This window comes from Carassius gibelio, chromosome A5 (genome assembly GCF_023724105.1).
Source record: "Carassius gibelio isolate Cgi1373 ecotype wild population from Czech Republic chromosome A5, carGib1.2-hapl.c, whole genome shotgun sequence".
NCBI classification, from domain to species: domain Eukaryota; kingdom Metazoa; phylum Chordata; class Actinopteri; order Cypriniformes; family Cyprinidae; genus Carassius; species Carassius gibelio.
The window spans coordinates 9,591,270-9,616,727 of record NC_068375.1 but is presented as its reverse complement, the minus strand read 5'-3'; positions in this window follow the sequence as shown (position 1 = coordinate 9,616,727).

Below are 25,458 nucleotides of genomic sequence, written 5' to 3'. Positions count from 1 at the left end.
CTGCCGCTGGGTAGCAGAGCTGGCCGACTTCCATTTCACAATAAAATACCGCCCTGGTAAAGAAAATATTGATGCAGATAGTTTGTCCAGAATGCCTTTGGATGAGGAGACGTTTATGAAAGAGTGTTCAGAGGAAATGTCGTATGATGTGATTGGAGCAGCGACACAAGCAGTGGATAGTCAGGATGAGTCAAGCGTATCTTGGTCCATGGGTATCTCAGCTGAATGTGAAACGTTAACTACAGACACATTACTCCGTCCACTAACATCAGGACAAGTAAAAAATGACCAGAGGAATGACCCCACTGTGGGACCCGTGGTTCAGTTCAAATTGACAGGAGATAAACCATCAGGTCACAAACTAAGACAGCTCAGCCCACAGATTACAAGCCTTCTTAGAGAGTGGGACAAACTGGACATGAATGAAAACGGGGTATTGTACAGGAAAACAACAAGTAGAAAACAACTGGTTCTTCCAGAAAAATATAAAAGTACTGTGTTAAAGGAACTTCACGATGAAATGGGCCACCAAGGTGTAGACAGGACTACGTCACTGATCCGAGACCGGTTTTACTGGCCCTATATGCAAAAAGACATAGAAGACTATGTCACAAGGAAGTGTGCATGTCTCAAACACAAGAAGCCAAGCTGTGAGACCAGAGCCCCGATGACGAGCATTGTCACCACTCAACCATTCGAACTTGTCTCAGTAGATTTCTTGCATCTTGACAAGTGTAAAGGTGGCTATGAATATATTCTTGTAATCATTGACCACTTTACACGTTTTGCCCAGGCATACGCCACAACTTCAAAATCAGGAAAAACAGCAGCAGACAAAATATTTAATGACTATACACTGAGATTTGGCTTCCACACAAGAATACACCACGATCAAGGTGGTGAATTTGAAAACCAACTGTTCACACAACTGAAAAAGTACTGTGGAGTTGCTGGGTCAAGAACTACTCCCTACCACCCCCAAGGGAATGGACAGGTAGAGCGGTTTAACCGAACACTACTTCAAATGTTAAAGACCCTTACAGAGAGACAAAACAATAACTGGAAAGACTCCCTAAACAAACTGACCTTTGCATACAATTGTACTCGCAGTGAAGTGACAGGATTTTCCCCCTTTTACTTACTGTACGGACGCTCCCCACGGTTGCCAGTTGACATGTTATTCAACTTGACCTCAGAACAAGGAAACTGTAATCACCATCACTACATGGAAAAGTGGAAGGAGGGCATGGAAGAAGCCTATGAGATCACAAGAGAGAATGCTCACAAAGCTACGATTAGAAGTAAGAAACATTATGACAGTAAAACTAAAAGCTCAGTGTTACAGCCTGGAGATCGTGTTTTAATCAGGAACATGACACCTCGTGGGGGTACAGGAAAATTGAGGAACCATTGGGAGGATATTATCCACACAGTTGTGCGCCAAGTGAATCCAGATATTCCCATTTATGAACTCAGACCTGAGAAAGGAAAAGGGAGATCAAGGGTTTTACATCGTAACCTTCTCCTCCCATGTGACCACCTGCCCCTTGAAACGACAGTGCAGCAAAGAGCAAGGAAAAGGAATGTGAAGCAAATAGAGGAAGCAGAGCAGTCAGACGAAGAGGATGATGGAGAGGAGTATTATCCAGTGTCACTTCAGCAGCAATCTGAGCTTTGCTCACCTAAGACAATGAACCCTGTGTGTAGTACACCTCCGGAGATCGAATGCACACAGGCTAAGGAAAACATGGCACCTGAGCCAGATAGAGAACAAGTAACGACAAACCAAATGGAAACCTCACTGGAGGGAGAGGACAGTTTTGTTGAGGATATGTCTTTAGAGGAAGCTGTCCCCTTGCTTGTTTCAAGTGGTGAGATGCTTCAGCGACCCAGACGACAGCACAGACGGCCGAGAGTTTTCACGTATGATAAGCTTGGATCACCAACCTGCCAAAACATTAGGACATTACAAAAACCAAATTGGAGGGTTCCGTGGACATACATTGCACAGCCACATCACTTACAATACTTATGTTACTAAGCGCATGAAAGATAGAAACTGAACTGAGTAAATGCATACACATTACACTCAAAATGGACAGTTCAGCACAGAATACACATTCAAATGGACTGTTGAACAAAAGGTGGACTGTGGTTACACCCTACTCTCACATTCATATGACACTGTTGCAGTGAATCACACCACACTCGTGGACCTTTGTAAAAGGTAAGTGTAATTTACTTAAACATGTTGCACAAACAGAACTGTTAACACGGCAGTCATGTGCCTAAGTGGACACGAAATAGAGACCAAAACAGGGAACAAAGACATTGAAAGATATTGGGTACTTACCTGTGCTTGAAGGAATGTATGAAAAGAGTTCCAGTCTGTAATATTGCACTATATAAGATACGATGTAGCAGAAGTGTTCATCTGAAATAACCGTGCATTGTGTGTTGATTAATAGAGTATGGTTTAAACTTTATTTTTTTATTTTTTGCACTAAAGGTCAAAGGTTACATTCGGATGTTGGGGACAACATATATTTTGAGGGGGAGTATGTGACAAGTGTTTCTAACTCATCTAATTTACAATAGGTTTACTATAGTCTGTTATATTAATGGTTATATTAGAATACATTTTAAGGTTGTCAAAGTTAAAAACTGTACTAAGGTTGTCACTGTTAAAAACTGACGAGTAATATTGAGAAGTGGAATGTAGATAATTCTGATCCTTCTATTGGTTGATTATTCGTCGACCTATTGGTAATGCCTCAGGGCTTCTGTAGGGGGGTTGCATGCGCGCGCTTCTCTTTCTCATTCAATACAGACGAGTGAAGGCGAGAGCTGCGTCATGTGTGTTTCTTAAACCTTCTCCCGTTACTTTTCCCCTTTTTAAGGTACTTACCAATCACAAAGCAATGTAGATAATAACATATGTTTATAAGGCATTTCGTTATGGTGTTATGGTTTTATATGGGTAAAATAGACACTTTTGCGTTATTTAAAGAGTTTCGTGCTAACTGCAAAGATGTGTAGCTTTATTCTAGCAGTTGGAGACCTCGTGGCTCCGTCGTGACCGAGTCTCGACATATATGAGTGTGTACTGTGTCGTTTGTGTTTAAGCTAGTTACTACTACATACATGTACACATATTTCTGCTGTAAAGTTATTTTGTATTTATCACTACAAGGGTGAATCCATGTGATGCTGAGATACTGAATACTGCTGGATGCTGTTAAAAGTACAATTCATTTTTGTGTTACTTGAGAACTCATTTAAAAAGGAGTATTAAAATGTATTTTGATAACTTTAAAACAATTAACATTTTATATGGTAATTAAGTTAAAAAGATAATTTAGAAAGCATTAAAAATGTCGTGACTGTGGTTGATGAGTGCACAAATGTTGAAATGTATGTTTTCTTGTATACATTGTTCAAAAGCATTCAATACAGACGAGTGAAGGCGAGAGCTGTGTCATGTGTGTTTCTTAAACCTTCTCCCTTTACTTTTCCCCTTTTTAAGGGTACAACATGTGCATATTGTCATTTGGTGCAATCTTGCTATGTGGTCACTGTCACAAAATAAACTGATACAAAATATGCAAATCAACATGACTGTTTATTGTTTGAAAGCGCCCAGCGTATTTTTAGGGCCCGAGCACCGATGGTGTGAGGACCCTCTTGGAATTGCTCCGTTTATTATTATTATTATTATTATTATTATTATTATTATTAGGGCCCGAGCACCGATGGTGTGAGGACCCTATTGGAATTGCTCCGTTTATTATTAGGGCCCGAGCACCGAGGTGCGAGGACCCTCTTGTATCTGCTTTGTTTTATTAGGGCCCGAGCACCGATGGTGTGAGGACCCTCTTGGAATTGCTCCGTTTATTATTATTATTATTATTATTATTATTATTATTATTATTCTTCTTCTCCAAAATGAATCGCATTTTTGAGGGCCTAAACATGCTCGAAAAGTCATGAAACTTTGCACACACCTCAGAACTGGCGAAAATTTACGTCTGATATGGGTTTCAGAAGTGGGTGTGGCAAAATGGCTCAACAGCGCCACCTATACACGTTCAACGGTGTGCGCCTCGAGCTACGTTTCATGTACATGTATGAAAATCGGTATACTCATGTAACTCTCCAATACCTACAAAAAAGTCTCTTGGAGCAAAATCCGAAACCCAACAGGAAGTCGGTTATTACTAATAGTATGAGCAAATTTTGTGTCATTTTTGTCATTTCCATGCGTTGTATTTTAACGAACTCCTCCTAGAGATTCATTCAGATCAACACCAAATTTGGTATGCCTAATCTGAAGGCCTTTGCGATGTTAAATTGCGAAGCTTTTGAGTTTTCGTTAATGGGCGTGTCCGTGGCGGCCTGGCGAACTTCGATGATTCGCCATGAAACAGGAAGTTGCTATAACTCAGACATACAATGACCAATCTGCCCCAAGCTTCACATGTTTGATGAGACTCCTGACCTGAACAGATTGACATGCCCATATTCAGTTATAGTCATAGCGCCACCTATTGGCAACAGGAAGTGACATATTTTACACTGCGATGAACTACTCCTAGAAATTTTATGACATCAATGTATTTTTTGTGGTCAGTCTAATCTAAAGGCCTGTGCGATGTTAAGTTGTGAAGATCTTGAGTTTTCGTTAAAAGGCGTGTCCATGGCGCCGTCACGAAGTTCGATGTCTCGCCATGGGAATAAAAGATGTTATAACTAAGGCATAAAATGTCCGATCTTCCCCAAACTGCACATGTGTGATAAGAGTCCTGGCCTGAACACATCTGAAGGCCAAAATTCCATCAGGTGTGGCAAAATGGCTCGATAGCGCCACCTATACACTTTCAACAGAGTGCGCCTCGTGCTATGTTTCACGTACATGTACAAAAATCGGTATACATATGTAAGACACCAATACCTACAAAAAAGTCTCTTGGTACGAAATCCGAATCCCAACAGGAAGTCGGTTATTTAGAATTTTCTCTGCAAAATTGGCGTTGTTTTTGCCATTTTCAGGGGTTGTACATTAACGAACTCCTCCTAGAGATTTAGTCAGATCAACACCAAACCTGGTCAGTGTAATCTTAAGCCCTTTGCGATGTTAAATTGCGAAGATCTTTAGATTTCGTTAAAGGGCGTGTCCATGGTGGCCTGACAAATTTCGATGTTTCGCCATGAAAAAGGAAGTTGCTGTAACTCAGACATACAATGTCCAATCTGCCCCAAACTTCACATGTTAGATAAAACTTCTGCCCTTAACAGATCTACATGCCCACATTCAGTTATAGTCATAGCGCCACCTATTGGCAACAGGAAGTGACATGTTTTACGCTGCGACAAACTACTCCTATAATTTTTTTGAGATTAACATATATTTTGTGGTCAGTCTAATCTAAAGGCCTGTGCAATGTTAACTTTTGGAGATCTTGAGTTTTTGTTAAAGGGCGTTTCCATGGCGCCATGACAAAATTTGATGTCTTGCCACAGCAAGAGAAGTTGTTGTAACTCAAGCATAAAATGTTCAATCTTCCCCAAACTTCACATGTTTGATAAGAGTCCTGGCCTGAACACCTCTGAAGGCCAATATTCCATTATAATGATAGCGCCACCTGCTGGCAACGGTAAGATTGGCACACATATGGGATATACTTTGATATATTCCACTTATATTTAGGACATTAAATGCATATTTCTCAACGTTCACCTTTTTACTAAAGCCACACGATGGCGGTGAGCCCGGGTGCGAGGGCCCGTTCATCGCTGCTTGCAGCTTTAATATTATTATTATTATTATTCTTCTTCTTCTTCTCCCGAATGAATCGCATTTTTGAGGGCTTTAACATGCTCAAAAAGTCATGAAACTTTGCACACGCGTCAAACCTGGTGAAAATTTTCGTCTGATATAGGATTCAGAAGAGGGTGTGGCAAAATGGCTCGACAGCGCCACCTATACCAAGGAAATCAACAGCCTTCCAGCTATGTTTCACCTACATGCACGAAAATTGGCACACATATGTAACACACCAATACCTACAAAAAAGACTCTTGGAGCGAAATTCTAAACCCAACAGGAAGTCGGTTATTTTTAATATTATGAGCATATTTTGTGTAATTTTGGTCATTTCCATGTGTTGTATTTTAACGAACTCCTCCTAGAGAGTTCTTCAAATCAACACCAAATTTGGTATGCCTAATCTAAAGGCCTTTGCGATGTTAAATTGCGAAGATCTTGAGTTTTCGTTGAAGGGCGTGTCCGTGGCGGCCTGGCGAATTTCGATGATTCGCCATGAAAAATGAAGTTGCTATAACTCACACATACAATGTCCAATCTGCCCCAAACTTCACATGTTTGATGAGACTCCGAACCTGAACAGATTGACATGCCCATATTCAGTTATAGTCATAGCGCCACCTATTGGCAACAGGAAGTGACATATTTTACGCTGCGACGAACTACTCCTAGAAATTTTATGACATCAATGTCTTTTTTGTGGTAAGTCTAATCTAAAGGCCTGTGCGATGTTCAGTTGTGAAGATCTTGAGTTTTCGTTAAAAGGCTTGCTCATGGCGCCGCGACGAAGTTCGATGTCTCACCATGGGAATAAAAGATGTTATAACTCAGGCATAAAATGTCCGATCTTCCCCAAACTTCACACGTGTGATAAGAGTCCTGGCCTGAACAGATCTGCAGGCCAATATCCCACCGGGTATGGCAGAATGGCTCGATAGCGCCACCTATACACTTTCAACGGAGTCTGCCTCAAGCTATGTCTCACGTACATGTACAAAAATTGGTACACACATGTAACACTCCAATACCTACAAAAAAGTCTCTTGGTACGAAATCCGGATCCCAACAGGAAGTCGGTTATTTTGAATTTTCCCTTCAAAATTGGTGTTGTTTTTGCCATTTTCAGGGGTTGTACTTTAAAGAACTCCTCCTAGAGATTTATTCAGATCAACACCAAACTTGGTCAGTGTAATCTAAAGCCCTTTGCGATAATAAATTGCGAAGGACTTGAGGTTTCGTTAAAGGGCGGGTCCATGGCGGCCTGACAAATTTCGATGTTTCGCCATGAAAAAGGAAGTTGCTGTAACTCAGACATACAATGTCCAATCTGCCCCAAACTTCACATGTTGGATAAGACTCTTGTCCTGAACAGATCTACATGCCAATATTCAGTTATAGTCATAGCGCCACCTATTGGCAACAGGAAGTTACATATTTTACACTGCGACAAACTACTCCTAGAAATTTTATGACATCAATGTCTTTTTTGTGGTCAGTCTAATCTAAAGACCTGTGTGATGTTTAGTTGTGAAGATCTTGAGTTTTTGTTAAAAGGTGTGTCCATGGCGCCGTGATGAAGTTCGATGTCTCGCAATGGGAATAAAACATGTTATAACTCAGGCATAAAATGTCCGATCTTGCCCAAACTTCACTTGTGTGATAAGGGTCCTGGCCTAAACAGATCTGAAGGCCAATATTCCATCGAGTGTGGCAAAATGGCTCGATAGCGCCACCTATACACTTTCAACGGAGTGCGTATTCACTTTAAACGTAGTGCGCCTCGAGCTATGTTTCACGTACATGTACAAAAATCGGTACACACATGTAACACACCAATATCTATGAAAAAGTCTCTTGGTACGAAATCCGAATCCCAACAGGAAGTCAGTTATTTAGAATTTTCTCTGCAAAATTTGTGTTGTTTTGGCCATTTTCAGGGGTTGTACTTTAACAAACTCCTCCTAGAGATTTATTCAGATCAACACCCAACTTGGTCAGTGTAATCTAAAGCCTTTTGCGATCTTAAATTGCGAAGATCTTGAGGTTTCGTTAAAGGGCGTGTCCATGGCGGACTGACAAATTTCGATGTTTCGCCATGAAATAGGATGTTGTTATAACTCAGGCATAAAATGTCCGATCTTGCCCAAACTTCACTTGTGTGATAAGGGTCCTGCCCTGAACACATCTGAAGGCCAATTTTCCATTATAATGATAGCGCCACCTGCTGGCAACAGGAAGATTGGCACATATATGGAATAAACATTGATATATTCTACTTATATTTATGAGTTTAAACGCATATTCCTCACCGTTCACCTATTAACTAAAGCCACTCACTGCCGGTGAGCCCGGGTGCGAGGGCCCGTTCATCGCTGCTTGCAGCTTTAATTATTATTATTATTATTCTTCTTCTTCTTCTTCTCCCGAATGAATCGCATTTTTGAGGGCTTTAACATGCTCAAAAAGTCATGAAACTTTGCACACGCGTCAAACCTGGTGAAAATTTTAGTCTGATATAGGATTCAGAAGAGGGTGTGGCCAAATGGCTCGACAGCGCCACCTATACCAAGAAAATCAACAGCCTTCCAGCTATGTTTCACGTACATGCACGAAAATTGGCACACATATGTAACACACCAATACCTACAAAAAAGACTCTTGGAGCGAATTTCTAAACCCAACAGGAAGTCGGTTATTTTTAATATTATGAGCATATTTTGTGTCATTTTGGTCATTTCCATGTGTTGTATTTTAACGAACTCCTCCTAGAGAGTTCTTCAAATCAACACCAAATTTGGTATGCCTAATCTAAAGGCCTTTGCGATGTTAAATTGCGAGGATCTTGAGTTTTCGTTGAAGGGCGTGTCCGTGGCGGCCTGGCGAATTTCGATGATTCGCCATGAAAAATGAAGTTGCTATAACTCACACATACAATGACCAATCTGCCCCAAACTTCACATGTTTGATGAGACTCCGAAGCTGAACAGATTGACATGCCCATATTCAGTTATAGTCATAGCGCCACCTATTGGCAACAGGAAGTGACATATTTTACGCTGCGACGAACTATTCCTAGAAATTTTATGACATCAATGTCTTTTTTGTGGTCAGTCTAATCTAAAGGCCTGTGCGATGTTCAGTTGTGAAGATCTTGAGTTTTCGTTAAAAGGCTTGTTCATGGCGCCGCGACGAAGTTCGATGTCTCGCCATGGGAATAAAAGATGTTATAACTCAGGCATAAAATGTCCGATCTTCCCCAAACTTCACATGTGTGATAAGAGTCCTGGCCTGAACAGATCTGCAGGCCAATATTCCACCGGGTGTGGCAGAATGGCTCTATAGCGCCACCTATACACTTTCAAAGGAGTGCGCCTCGAGCTATGTTTCACGTACATGTACAAAAATTGGTACACACATGTAACACTCCAATACCTACAAAAAAGTCTCTTGGTACGAAATCCAAATCCCAACAGGAAGTCGGTTATTTTGAATTTTCCCTTCAAAATTGGTGGTGTTTTTGCCATTTTCAGGGGTTGTACTTTAACAAACTCCTCCTAGAGATTTATTCAGATCAACACCAAACTTGGTCAGTGTAATCTAAAGCCCTTTGGGATAATAAATTGCGAAGGACTTGAGGTTTCGTTAAAGGGCGGGTCCATGGCGGCCTGACAAATTTCGATGTTTCGCCACGAAAAATGAAGTTGCTATAACTCACACATACAATGTCCAATCTGCCCCAAACTTCACATGTTTGATGAAACTCCGAACCTGAACAGATTGACATGCCCATATTCAGTTATAGTCATAGCGCCACCTATTGGCAACAGGAAGTGACATATTTTACGCTGGGACGAACTACTCCTAGAAATTTTATGACATCAATGTCTTTTTTGTGGTCAGTCTAATCTAAAGGCCTGTGCGATGTTCAGTTGTGAAGATCTTGAGTTTTCGTTAAAAGGCTTGTTCATGGCGCCGCGACGAAGTTCGATGTCTCGCCATGGAAATAAAAGATGTTATAACTCAGGCATAAAATGTCCGATCTTCCCCAAACTTCACATGTGTGATAAGAGTCCTGTCCTGAATACATCTGCAGGCCAATATTCCACCGGGTGTGGCAGAATGGCTCTATAGCGCCACCTATACACTTTCAACGGAGTGCGCCTCGAGCTATGTTTCACGTACATGTACAAAAATTGGTACACGCATGTAACACTCCAATACCTACAAAAAAGTCTCTTGGTACGAAATCCGGATCCCAACAGGAAGTCGGTTATTTTGAATTTTCCCTTCAAAATTGGTGTTGTTTTTGCTATTTTCAGGGGTTGTACTTTAACAAACTCCTCCTAGAGATTTATTCAGATCAACACCAATCTTGGTCAGTGTAATCTAAAGCCCTTTGCGATAATAAATTGCGAAGGACTTGAGGTTTCGTTAAAGGGCGGGTCCATGGCGGCCTGACAAATTTCGATGTTTCGCCATGAAAAAGGAAGTTGCTGTAACTCAGACATACAATGTCCAATCTGCCCTAAACTTCACATGTTGGATAAGACTCTTGATCTGAACAGATCTACATGCCAATATTCAGTTATAGACATAGCGCCACCTATTGGCAACAGGAAGTTACATATTTTACACTGCGACAAACTACTCCTAGAAATTTTATGACATGTCTTTTTTGTGGTCAGTCTAATCTAAAGACCTGTGTGATGTTTAGTTGTGAAGATCTTGAGTTTTTGTTAAAAGGTGTGTCCATGGCGCCGTGATGAAGTTCGATGTATCGCCATGGGAATAAAAGATGTTATAACTCAGGCATAAAATGTCCGATCTTCCCCAAACTTCACTTGTGTGATAAGGGTCCTGGCTTAAACAGATCTGAAGGCCAATATTCCATCGAGTGTGGCAAAATGGCTCGATAGCGCCACCTATACACTTTCAACGGAGTGCGTATACACTTTAAACGGAGTGTGCCTCGAGCTATGTTTCACGTACATGTATAAAAATCGATACACACATGTAACACACCAATATCTACGAAAAAGTCTCTTGGTACGAAATCCGAATCCCAACAGGAAGTCAGTTATTTAGAATTTTCTCTGCAAAATTAGTGTTGTTTTTGCCATTTTCAGGGGTTGTACTTTAACAAACTCCTCCTAGAGATTTATTCAGATCAACACCAAACTTGGTCAGTGTAATCTAAAGCCTTTTGCGATCTTAAATTGCGAAGATCTTGAGGTTTCATTAAAGGGCGTGTCCATGGCGGCCTGACAAATTTTGATGTTTCGCCATGAAAATAGGATGTTGTTGTAACTCAGGCATAAAATGTCCAATCCTCCCCAAACCTCACATTGTTCGATAAAAGTCCTGCCCTGAACACATCTGAAGGCCAATATTCCATTATAATGATAGCACCACCTGCTGGCAAAAGGAAGATTGGCACATATATGGAATAAGAATTGATATATTCTACTTATATTTATGAGTTTAAACGCATATTTCTCACCGTTCACCTATTAACTAAAGCCACTCGCTGCCGGTGAGCCCGGGTGCGAGGGCCCGTTCATCGCTGCTTGCAGCTTTAATTAGGGCCCGAGCACCGATGGTGTGAGGACCCTCTTGGAATTGCTCCGTTTATTATTATTATTATTATTATTATTATTATTATTATTATTATTATTATTATTATTCTTCTCCAAAATGAATCGGATTTTTGAGGGCCTAAACATGCTCGAAAAGTCATGAAACTTTGCACACACCTCAGAACTGGCGAAAATTTACGTCTGATATGGGTTTCAGAAGTGGGTGTGGCAAAATGGCTCAACAGCGCCACCTATACACGTTCAACGGTGTGCGCCTCGAGCTACGTTTCATGTACATGTATGAAAATCGGTATACTCATGTAACTCTCCAATACCTACAAAAAAGTCTCTTGGAGCAAAATCCGAAACCCAACAGGAAGTCGGTTATTACTAATATTATGAGCAAATTTTGTGTCATTTTTGTCATTTCCATGCGTTGTATTTTAACGAACTCCTCCTAGAGATTCATTCAGATCAACACCAAATTTGGTATGCCTAATCTGAAGGCCTTTGCGATGTTAAATTGCGAAGCTTTTGAGTTTTCGTTAATGGGCGTGTCCGTGGCGGCCTGGCGAATTTCGATGACTCGCCATGAAACAGGAAATTGCTATAACTCAGACATACAATGACCAGTCTGCCCCAAACTTCACATGTTTGATGAGACTCCTGACCTGAACAGATTGACATGCCCATATTCAGTTATAGTCATAGCGCCACCTATTGGCAACAGGAAGTGACATATTTTACACTGCGATGAACTACTCCTAGAAATTTTATGACATCAATGTATTTTTTGTGGTCAGTCTAATCTAAAGGCCTGTGCGATGTTTAGTTGTGAAGATCTTGAGTTTTCGTTAAAAGGCGTGTCCATGGCGCCGTCACGAAGTTCGATGTCTCGCCATGGGAATAAAAGATGTTATAACTCAGGCATAAAATGTCCGATCTTCCCCAAACTGCACATGTGTGATAAAAGTCCTGGCCTGAACACATCTGAAGGCCAAAATTCCATCAGGTGTGGCAAAATGGCTCGATAGCGCCACCTATACACTTTCAACAGAGTGCGCCTCGAGCTATGTTTCACGTACATGTACAAAAATCGGTATACACATGTAACACTCCAATACCTACAAAAAAGTCTCTTGGTATGAAATCCGAATCCCAACAGGAAGTCGGTTATTTAGAATTTTCTCTGCAAAATTGGCGTTGTTTTTGCCATTTTCAGGGGTTGTACTTTAACGAACTCCTCCTAGAGATTTATTCAGATCAACACCAAATTTGGTAAGTTAAATCTAAAGGCCTTTGCGATGTTAAATTGCGAAGATCTTGAGGTTTTGTTAAAGGGCGTGACCATGGCGGCCTGGCAAATTTCGATGTTTCGCCATGAAAAAGGAGGTTGCTGTAACTCGGACATACAATGTCCAATCTGCCCCAAACTTCACATGTTAGATAAGACTTCTGCACTTAACAGATCTACATGCCCATATTCAGTTATAGTCATAGCGCCACCTGCTGGCAACAGGAAGTCACATGTTTTACACTGCGACAAACTACTCCTAGAAATCTTTTGACATTAATGTATTTTTTGTGGTCAGTCTAATCTAAAGGTCTGTGCAATGTTAAATTGTGGAGAACTTGAGTTTTTGTTAAAGGACGTGTCCATGGCACCATGACAAAATTTGATGTCTCGTCACAGCAAGAGAAGTTGTTGTAACTCAGGCATAAAATGTTCGATCTCCCCCAAACTTCACATGTTAGATAACAATTCTGCCCTGAACACATCTGAAGGCCAATATTCCATTATAATGATAGCGCCACCTGCTGGCAACAGGAGGACTGGTACAAATAAATGACTTTGACATATTCCACTTATTCTTAAGACTTTAAATGCATATTTCTCACCGTTCACCTTTTTACTAAAGCCAAACGATGGCGGTGAGCCCGGGTGCGAGGGCCCGTTCATCGCTGCTTGCAGCTTTAATTAGGGCCCGAGCACCGATGGTGTGAGGACCCTCTTGGAATTGCTCCGTTTATTATTATTATTATTATTATTATTATTATTATTATTATTATTATTATTCTTCTTCTCCAAAATGAATCGCATTTTTGAGGGCCTAAACATGCTCGAAAAGTCATGAAACTTTGCACACACCTCAGAACTGGCGAAAATTTACGTCTGATATGGGTTTCAGAAGTGGGTGTGGCAAAATGGCTCAACAGCGCCACCTATACACGTTCAACGGTGTGCGCCTCGAGCTACGTTTCATGTACATGTATGAAAATCGGTATACTCATGTAACTCTCCAATACCTACAAAAAAGTCTCTTGGAGCAAAATCCGAAACCCAACAGGAAGTCGGTTATTACTAATATTATGAGCAAATTTTGTGTCATTTTTGTCATTTCCATGCGTTGTATTTTAACGAACTCCTCCTAGAGATTCTTTCAGATCAACACCAAATTTGGTATGCCTAATCTGAAGGCCTTTGCGATGTTAAATTGCGAAGCTTTTGAGTTTTCGTTAATGGGCGTGTCCGTGGCGGCCTGGCGAATTTCGATGATTCGCCATGAAACAGGAAGTTGCTATAACTCAGACATACAATGACCAATCTGCCCCAAACTTCACATGTTTGATGAGACTGCTGACGTGAACAGATTGACATGCCCATATTCAGTTATAGTCATAGCGCCACCTATTGGCAACAGGAAGTGACATATTTTACACTGCGATGAACTACTCCTAGAAATTTTATGACATCAGTGTATTTTTTGTGGTCAGTCTAATCTAAAGGCCTGTGAGATGTTAAGTTGTGAAGATCTTGAGTTTTCGTTAAAAGGCGTGTCCATGGCGCCGTCACGAAGTTCGATGTCTCGCCATGGGAATAAAAGATGTTATAACTCAGGCATAAAATGTCCGATCTTCCCCAAACTGCACATGTGTGATAAGAGTCCTGGCCTGAACAGATCTGCAGGCCAATATTCCACCGGGTGTGGCAGAAGGGCTCGATAGCGCCACCTATACACTTTCAACAGAGTGCGCCTCGAGCTATGTTTCACGTACATGTACAAAAATTGGTACACACATGTAACACACCAATACCTACAAAAAAGTCTCTTGGTACGAAATCCGAATCCCAACAGGAAGTCGGTTATTTAGAATTTTCTCTGCAAAATTGACGTTGTTTTTGCCATTTTCAGGGGTTGTACTTTAACAAACTCCTCCTAGAGATTTATTCAGATCAACACCAAACCTGTTCAGTGTAATCTTAAGCCCTTTGCGATGTTAAATTGCGGAGGTCTTTAGATTTCGTTAAAGGGCGTGTCCATGGCGGCCTGACAAATTCCGATGTTTCGCCATGAAAAAGGAAGTTGCTGTAACTCAGACATACAATGTCCAATCTGCCCCAAACTTCACATGTTAGATAAAACTTCTGCCCTTAACAGATCTACATGCCCACATTCAGTTATAGTCATAGCGCCACCTATTGGCAACAGGAAGTGACATGTTTTACGCTGTGACAAACTACTCCTATAATTTTTTTTAGATTAACATATATTTGGTGGTCAGTCTAATCTAAAGGCCTGTGCAATGTTAACTTTTGGAGATCTTGAGTTTTTGTTAAAGGGCGTTTCCATGGCGCCATGACAAAATTTGATGTCTTGCCACAGCAAGAGAAGTTGTTGTAGCTCAAGCATAAAATGTTCAATCTTCCCCAAACTTCACATGTTTGATAAGAGTCCTGGCCTGAACACATCTGAAGGCCAATATTCCATTATAATGATAGCGCCACCTGCTGGCAACGGTAAGATTGGCACATATATGGGATATACTTTGATATATTCCACTTATATTTAGGACATTAAATGCATATTTCTCAACGTTCACCTTTTTACTAAAGCCACACGATGGCGGTGAGCCCGGGTGCGAGGGCCCGTTCATCGCTGCTTGCAGCTTTAATTATTAGGGCTCAAGCCTGGAGGGCGAGAGCCCTATTGTTTTCCTTAGGATTATTTGTTATTATTATTATTATTATTTATTATTATTATTTTTCTTCAAGGTTTCGGGGGCTTTTGGGGCCCTTAACATGCTTAAAAAGTCTTGAAAATTGGCACACACATTGGAACCTGCGGCCATTAGGGCCGGGCAGAGACTGATACACGGGCGTGGCACAGGGGCTCTACAGCGCCCCCTGGAATATGGAGGGCCATATATCATACATACTTGCACGTAGACGTACGAAACTCGGTACACATATAGAACTCATCAATACAAACAACTTTCGTATTGCATATCATAGGCTCCGCCCAACAGGAAGTTGGCTATTTGGGGTTTATTATTCATATTTGTCGTCAAAGTTGTGGGGGCTTTTGGGGTCCTTAACATACTCAAAAACTCTTGAAAGTTTGCGCACAATTTGGAATCTGTGGCCTTTAGGAGCCTGCAGAGGCTTGGACACGGGCGTGGCACAGGGGCTCTACAGCGCCCCCTGGAACACAGTCATAAATGTTGATGTATAGCTCACACATACTTGCACGTATTAATATGAAACTCAGTACACATATAGATCTCATCGTGCCGAACAACTTGCGTATTGCATGTCATAGGCTCCGCCCAACAGGAAGTCAGCTATTTAGAGTTATGTAAAAAGCGCATGCTCTGGAATTTGAAATACTTGTCATAGGTTTTTTACTCGATTGCCGCCAAACTCGGTCAACATGATCTCAAGACACTGGGGATGAAAAATTGCCAGGGGATTTTTGATATCTCAAACGGTTTGCTCGTGGCGAGGCGTTGAAATTATGGCGAGAAATGAGAAACAGGAAGTGTCTAATACCATCCACATACATTTCCTGATTTTAATCAAACTTCATCAGATTATTCTTTGTATGATGTCGATCGCATATATGTGACTATTAGGAGTCAAAGTTATAGCGCCACCAACTGGCAGCAGGAAGTGTGTCATTTTCAAAATGCTTTGTATTCAGCATCTTATTTTTACTCGATTTGCTTCAAACTTCATCAGAATAATGTTAAAACACAGCCTATATTAATCTGCTAGGGGGATATTGATATCTAAAAATATTGTTGCCGTGGCAACATGTCAAACTTGAATACTTCTCAGGTGATTTTAAGGCATATAACATACTTAGAATTTCATGAAATTCAGAACACATATCAGTATTTATGATAACTAGACACTGGCGAAAGTTCATAAGAGGGCGTGGAAGAGGCACTCTATAGCGCCACCTTTTGTCAAAAGTGGGGGGGTTAGTTTTAGCTACAGACACCAAACTCGGTACAAAAATTGTTCTTATCAAGACGGACAACTTTCTAATTCACAGTCATCAGCTACGATCAACAGGAAGTCAGCTATTTTGATTTGAATGTGGATTTTTTTTTACATTTAGCTGTGAATTAATGCATACTGCTCAGAGGAGAGTAACACTATACACACCAAACTTTGTCTACATGATGCCAAAACATTTTAAACAACTTAAATTGCCAAAGGATTTTGGATAGCTTGAACGGTTTTGTCGTGGTGATTTTTTTAAATGACAGTAAAAATGGAATTATTAATTGTCCTGCATTTTTAAATTCCAAACACTTCAAAACCTTTTTTCATACAGAAAAAAAGTCATTCTGAGTAAATATGGATAGTTTCACGACTTTACAACACTGTATGGATAACAGAAAATTAAAAAACTGTCAGACATCTCATCTCACTCTGTCCCTCTGTTTGAGTATTATGTGCTGAGACTTACATTGTCTGAGAGAAAATGCGCCCCTACAGGTGCAATTCCTGAAAGGGAAATTCGACTGAAAGGGAGGAGACTCTCTTTTAGTTTCATTTTTAAATCGGTTAAAATACAAATAAATACTTAGATTTAATTCACACTGACAAGCTAAACCAACATATATGATTATTACCAGGTCAGGGCTCATTTATAATTGATGTGTGGTCAGTGATACGTGAGAAACACGAGAGATGAATCACGCTCTGAGCAGGAGCGTGTGGAATGACGAGCTCAGAAAAAACGAGTTTATTCTTGTTTTATAGCTTTTAAAATTAAAATATTAAAGCGATATTACACAATTCACCAATTAGAACACACCAGGAGCTAAATTCAGATGTTTTTGAACTGTTTGTGTGAAAATGAAATATTCGCGGCTGCCTATCTGAAATCACTGCCTCCGATCAGCGCGCACAGTGTCACAAGTTCAAAACTAATGAATTTATTCTTGTTTAAGAGCTTTTTCAAATAAAATATTGTCATACATGCACACAATACATCCATTATAACACAACACGAGCTAAATGCAGGTGTTTGTGACCCGTTTATGTGTGCAAGACTATTTGAAAGCGCGACTGGCAGAATAACATGTATCTCTCGAGCTGCAGGATTCTGCCTTTCGTCGTAAGAACGAACACATCACGGACAAGATTATTTCAAAATACATAATAGCTTGGCTAATATAAACGAAAACAGCCACGTGAACATAAACTGTTGAGAAATAAATCTGAAGTGGATCTACTGGATTTGAATATTAAGTGACCGCATATACCAGCTGCTTCTGTCTTCAATTTTAATCTACATATAAAAAAGGAAACTCATTCATCTTGGCGGCTTTTTTAATGTGTGTACGTATTTACTTATTATTTTGCTCTAACAAGAATTAATCTATATTTAATTAAATCAATTACATTTTATTTTACATTTGATTTGTCCATTTCTGCATCTAAACGCCTAAAAACCTAAAACATGCTCTATTATACTATTGTTAGCAATTTCTTTATCGTCCAGTTTATCTGGTGTACACACTTTTATTTTCATAATAAACTTGTTTCTTAGATTATACACAGTTATAGTGGTCTATAATAAATATTAACAGGTTTTATTCAAGCTGTTTAGAATGATTGCAGTAGGCTAATTTGTTTTTATGTAAATCCCAAAAAATAAATTAAATAAAAAACATTGGAAAACAATAACTGTTGTACTTTTTTATACATTTTGTATAATTTCATAGTTTATGCATTATAGTTATAAAAACAAATAAATTTAGCCACTCACATAGAAATCTTAGGCCTTATCCTTTTCTGACAGTTTTAGTTTTTTTTTAAAAAATCCTAAAAAACCTTATTTGTGCTGCAGATAATAATTTCAAACTCATTTGATACTGACCTCTGACATCCTGTGACATGATATTTATTTGAATTTACATAATCTCATGGATGTAACAGTAAAACTGTTCATCTCACAGATCAAGACTAAGCTGTAATGCAAGCAGAACTTTCACAAATGCTTGTAGGTCAATAAAATCATTACAAAACACTTACAAATCATTTAAGGATTTGATAACACTGTAAAATAATGGCTAATTTGTTAAGATTAGCAAATGCATTAATAACACTTTATAATAACTGCACTCATTAGTAAATAGTCAGTGCATGCTTTATAAAGCCTTGTCCCAATATTAATAGTCATTAGTAAGCAGTTTATAAATACAGCTATAAATAGCTTGTTCTTGGTTTTATAAGCACATTTATTAAAAAGGAGAGTAAAGGGTCAGTTATCTTCCTATGAAAAATAAAAATAAACAAACAACAACACAGATTGATACAGAACTCAGAAATGTTATTGTGGATTTATGATAAACTCAGCCTGTAAATGAATTCATTCTCCTCTAAGAAGACATAAGTAGTTCACACCAAACTGTTTTAACATGAAGCCATATACTGAAGATGTTAAATTTCGAAAGGGTTTAGGATACCTTAAATGGTGTGGCCATAGCGATTTATTAAAGTAACATAAAAAAATACAATAGTTATTTTACTATATCTTTAACATTTTTAATTCCAACTCTTCATAATTTTTTATATACGTAGAAGTCATCATTTGAAGGAAGCACAGTAAGTTTCATAGCTTTATCATTTTCAAGAGCCAGGATAAAATTAAAACTATCATAACATATAAATCAAGCTTGCAATTCTTAGTACCAATAATGGCCACCAGATGGCGCTATAGGATTACTTTTAAATAATTCTTGTAGAAACAAGTATGATTTAAATCATTTATAGAAATCTTTCAAAGAAAAATAATATGAATTTTATGTATTTTACTGATAAAATGACCCTCACTTAATTAGAATATCAAGCTGAAGTATTGTGAACTGTATATTAAGAATAATTCTTTATAGGCTTAGGGACAGATATGTTTTGAGTGACTCTTGAAGGATCAGCACCACATCCTCTTTTACCACTGTTTAAAGAATGTATCTTACAGTACAGGTGCGGATGAATTTTGAATGGCTTGAATGGTTTTGTCGTGGTGATTTTTTGAAATAACAGTAAAAAAGTAACCAGTAAATGTCTTTTATTGTTTTAAAGTGCAGCTTCTAAACACTTTAAAAAATTGTACACATAGAAGACAAGTCATTCTGAGGAAATATGCATAGTTTCATGACTATACAACACTATATGGATGACAGAAAATTAAAAAAACTATCATACATCTGATGTTACTCTGTCCCTCTGTCACCGTGGGTGATGTGTGTGTGTGTGTGTGTTAATTGAATTAGGTGTGAAACTATCAGGGAGCATTTAGTCTCCAGCGCCAACATTTTACAGAACTGCCACTTTCCTGGAGTCTCAGAATTACAATGTGTCAGGTTCTGAGAGATCTAAGATTCCAAAAAATGATTTAATTAGAATACCATGAAGTATTGTGAAATACTATATATTAAGACTTTATATATAGGATTTATGAACAGATTAGAGTGACTCGTGAAGGACCAGCATCACCTCCTCTTGTCCGATGGTTTGAGGAATATATCTTCCAGAATCCGGGATTAAGATTTAGGAGCTCATTTTTATTCCACCTCCTTTCCTGAAAAGTCTGTCTTGCAGAATTGACTAAAAATTAATCTTTTTTTCTTCTTCTTTTCTGACCTCATGACCCAGTCAGCATTTTTGTACAATGGTCAAGTCTTAACTTATCCATTTCTGTATTGCATTTGTGTTTGATATTTCTCATGGGTATTTCATAATTTTCGACTTTGAGTTAAAATAGTTTGAGTTAAAACTCTTTTTTAGTGCATTTCATCTGTAAAAGAAAACATGCCTAATAATTCTGCACATGAATATAAGGAGTTTTTCTCTTCCAGCTTTCCTGGACTATTGTATAACACTCATAAATTATTAAATAAAAAATAATGGTAGTTATTAATATTGATATGGTTTGGAATTGGTAAAATGTGCTTGGAAAAAAATCACAAAACAATGTTTTAATGTTTAAGTTTGGAATATTAACTGACATGAATGAATGCTATATAAATATTGTTCATGTTAACATAATGTTTATAAATGAAATCTTATTGTAAAGTGTTACTAAATATATATGTTCTGTGAATGTGATTTTAAAGTCTAGATGATTCGGATTAACCCTTTAACTGCCATATCCTTTAAAACCTCACTGCCAGAGGGATATTGTGAATGCATGTGCCCGCTGGGCACAGTTTACCTGATGCCACCGGGGTGGCGATGGCATTGGTGGCTTGAGCCCGCCATCGCTGCTTGCAGCTATATTTATTATTATTCTTCTTCTCCAAAATGAATCGCATTTTTGAGGGCCTAAACATACTCAAAAAGTCATGAAACTTTGCACACACCTCAGAACCGGCGAAAATTTACATCTGATATGGGTTTCAGAAGTGGGTGTGGCAAAATGGCTCGACAGCGCCACCTATACACTTTCAGCGGTGTGCGCCTCGAGCTATGTTTCACGTACATGTATGAAAATCGGTACACATATGTAACACACCAATAGCTACAAAAAAGTCTCCTGGTACAAAATCCGAATCCCAACAGGAAGTCGGTTATTTTTAATAATATGAGCAAATTTTGTGTCATTTTTGCCATTTCCATGAGTTGTATTTTAACGAACTCCTCCTAGAGACTTATTCAGATCAACACCAAATTTGGTATGCCTAATCTAAAGGCCTTTGCAATGTTAAATTGCGAAGATTTTGAGTTTTCGTCGAAGGGCGTGTCAGTGGCGGCCTGGCGAATTTCGATGATTCGCCATGAAAAATGAAGTTGCTATAACTCAGACATACAATGACCAACCTGCCCCAAACTTCACATGTTTGATGAGACTCCTGACCTGAACAGATTGACATGCCCATATTCAGTTATAGTCATAGCGCCACCTATTGGCAACAGGAAGTGACATAGTTTACACTGCGATGAACTACTCCAAGAAATTTTATGACATCAATGTATTTTTTGTGGTCAGTCTAATCTAAAGGCCTGTGCGATGTTAAGTTGTGAAGATCTTGAGTTTTCGTTAAAAGGCGTGTCCATGGCGCCGTCACGAAGTTCGATGTCTCGCCATGGGAATAAAATATGTTATAACTCAGGCATAAAATGTCCGATCTTCCCCAAACTGCACATGTGTGATAAGAGTCCTGGCCTGAAAACATCTGAAGGCCAAAATTCCATCAGGTGTGGCAAAATGGCTCGATAGCGCCACCTATACACTTTCAACAGAGTGCGCCTCGAGCTATGTTTCACGTACATGTACAAAAATCGGTATACACATGTAACACAGCAATACCTACAAAAAAGTCTCTTGGTACGAAATCCGAATCCCAACAGGAAGTCGGTTATTTAGAATTTTCTCTGCAAAATTGGCGTTTTTTTTGCCATTTTCAGGGTTTGTACTTTAACGAACTCCTCCTAGAGATTTATTCAGATCAACACCAAACCTGGTCAGTGTAATCTTAAGCCCTTTGCAATGTTAAATTGCGAAGATCTTTAGATTTCGTTAAAGGGTGTGTCCATGACGGCCTGACAAATTTCGATGTTTCGCAATGAAAAAGGAAGTTGCTGTAACTCAGACATACAATGTCCAATCTGCCCCAAACTTCACATGTTAGATAAAACTTCTGCCCTTAACAGATCTCCATGCCCACATTCAGTTATAGTCATAGCGCCACCTATTGGCAACAGGAAGTGACATGTTTTACGCTGCGACAAACTACTCATATAATTTTTTTTAGATTAACATATATTTTGTGGTCAGTCTAATCTAAAGGCCTGTGCAATGTTAACTTTTGGAGATGTTGAGTTTTTGTTAAAGGGCGTTTCCATGGCGCCATGACAAAATTTGATGTCTTGCCACAGCAAGAGAAGTTGTTGTAACTCAAGCATAAAATGTTCAATCTTCCCCAAACTTCACATGTTTGATAAGAGTCCTGGCCTGAACACATCTGAAGGCCAATATTCCATTATAATGATAGCGCCACCTGCTGGCAACGGTAAGATTGGCACATATATGGGATATACTTTGATATATTCCACTTATATTTAGGACATTAAATACATATTTCTCAACGTTCACCTTTTTACTAAAGCCACACGATGGCGGTGAGTCCGGGTGCGAGGGCCCGTTCATCGCTGCTTGCAGCTTTAATTAGGGCCCGAGCACCGATGGTGTGAGGACCCTCTTGGAATTGCTCCGTTTATTATTATTATTATTATTATTATTATTAGGGCCCGAGCACCGATGGTGTGAGGACCCTCTTGTTTCTGTGTTGTTTATTATTATTATTATTATTATTATTATTTTTCTGAAACTTTCTCGAAAAGTCATGAAACTTGGCACACACGTCAGAGCTGGAAAAATATTAGGTATGCAATGGTTTGCTAAGGTGGGTGTGGCAAAATGGCTCGACAGCGCCACCTATAAATTTTCAACGAAGTGCATCTTGAGCTACGTTTCACGTACTTGTATGAAAATCGGTACACACATGTAACACACCAATATCTACAAAAAAGTCTCTTGGTACGAAATCCAAATTCCAACAGGAAGTCAGTTATTATTTTTTTTCTCATCCAAAATTTTGTCATTTTTGCCATTTCCGGAGGTTGTACTTTAACGAACTCCTCCTAGAGATTTATTCAGATCAACACCAAAGTTTGTCAGTGTAATCTAAAGGCCTTTGCGATGTTAAATTGCGAAGATCTAGAGTTTTCGTTTGAGGGCGTGTCTGTGGCGGCTTGGCGAATTTCGATGTTTCGCCATGAAAAATGAAGTTGCTATAACTTAGACATAAAATGTCCAATCTGCACCAAACTTCACATGTTTGATAAGACTCCTGACCTGAACAGATCAACATTCCCAAATTTAGTTATAGTCATAGCGCCACCTGCTGGCAACAGGAAGTGAATGCCTTACGCTGCAATGAACTACTCCTAGAAATCTAATAAAATCTAAATTGTGTTATGGTCAGTTTAATCTAAAGGCCTTTGCGATAGTGAATTGTGATTATCTTGAGTTTTCGATAAAGGGTGTGTCCTTGGCGGCGTGACAAAGTTTGATGTCTCGCCATGAGAATAAAATTTGTAACTCAGGCATAAAATGTCTGATCTTCCCCAAACTTCACATGTTTGATAAGAGTCCTGGCCTGAACACAACTGAAGGCCAATATTCCATTGGGTGTGGCAAAATGGCTCCATAGCGCCACCTATACATTTTCAACGGAGTGCACCTCAAGCTATGTTTCACGTGCATTTACAAAAATCAGTGCACACATGTAACACACCAATACCTACAAAAAAGTCTCTTGGTACGAAATCCGAATCCCAACAGGAAGTCGGTTATTTAGAATTTTCTCTGCAAAATTGGCAGTTTTTTTTGCCATTTTCAGGGGTTGTACTTTAACGAACTCCTCCTAGAAATTTATTCCGATCAACACCAAACTTGGTCAGTTAAATCTAAAGACCTTTGCAATGTTAAATTGCGAAGATCTTGAGGTTTCGATAAAGGGCGTGTCCATGGCGGCCTGACAAATTACGATGTTTCACCATGAAAAAGGAAGTTGCTGTAACTCAGACATACAATGTCCAATCTGCCCCAAACTTCACATGTTAGATAAGACTTCTGCCCTTAACAGATCTACATGCCCATATTCAGTTATAGTCATAGCGCCACCTGCTGGCAACAGGAAGTGACATGTTTTATGCTGCCACAAGCTACTCCTAGAAATCTTTTGACAGAAATGTAATTTTTTTGTGGTCAGTCTAATCTAAAGGCCTGTGCAATGTTAAATTATGGAGATCTTGAGTTTTTGTTAAAGGGCGTGTCCATAACGCCTTGGCACAATTTGATGTCTCGCCACAGCAAGAGAAGTTGTTGTAACTCAGGCATAAAATGTTCGATCTTCCCCATACTTCACATATTCGATAAGAGTCCTTCCCTAAACACATCTGAAGGCCAATATTCCATTAAAATGATAGCACCACCTGCTGGCAACAGGAAGATTGGAACATATATGGAATATAATTTGATATATTCCAATTATATTTATGACTTTAAATGCATATTTCTCGCCGTTCACCTTTTTACTAATGCCACTCGCTGGCGGGGAGCCCGGGTGCGAGGGCCCGTTCATCGCTGCTTGCAGCTTTAATTATTATTATTATTCTTCTTCTCCAAAATGAATCACATTTTTGAGGGCCTAAACATGTTCGAAAAGTCATGAAACTTTGCACACACCTCAGAACTGGCGAAAATTTACGTCTGATATGGGTTTCAGAAGTGGGTGTGGCAAAATGGCTCAACAGCGCCACCTATACACGTTCAACGGTGTGCGCCTCGAGCTACGTTTCATGTACATGTATGAAAATCGGTATACACATGTAACTCTCCAATACCTACAAAAAAGTCTCTTGGAGCAAAATCCGAAACCCAACAGGAAGTCGGTTATTACTAATATTATGAGCAAATTTTGTGTCATTTTTGTCATTTCCATGCTTTGTATTTTAACGAACTCCTCCTAGAGATTCATTCAGATCAACACCAAATTTGGTATGCCTAATCTGAAGGCCTTTGCGATGTTAAATTGCGAAGCTTTTGAGTTTTCGTTAATGGGCGTGTCCGTGGCGGCCTGGCGAATTTCGATGATTCGCCATGAAACAGGAAGTTGCTATAACTCACACATACAATGACCAATCTGCCCCAAACTTCACATGTTTGATGAGACTCCTGACCTGAACAGATT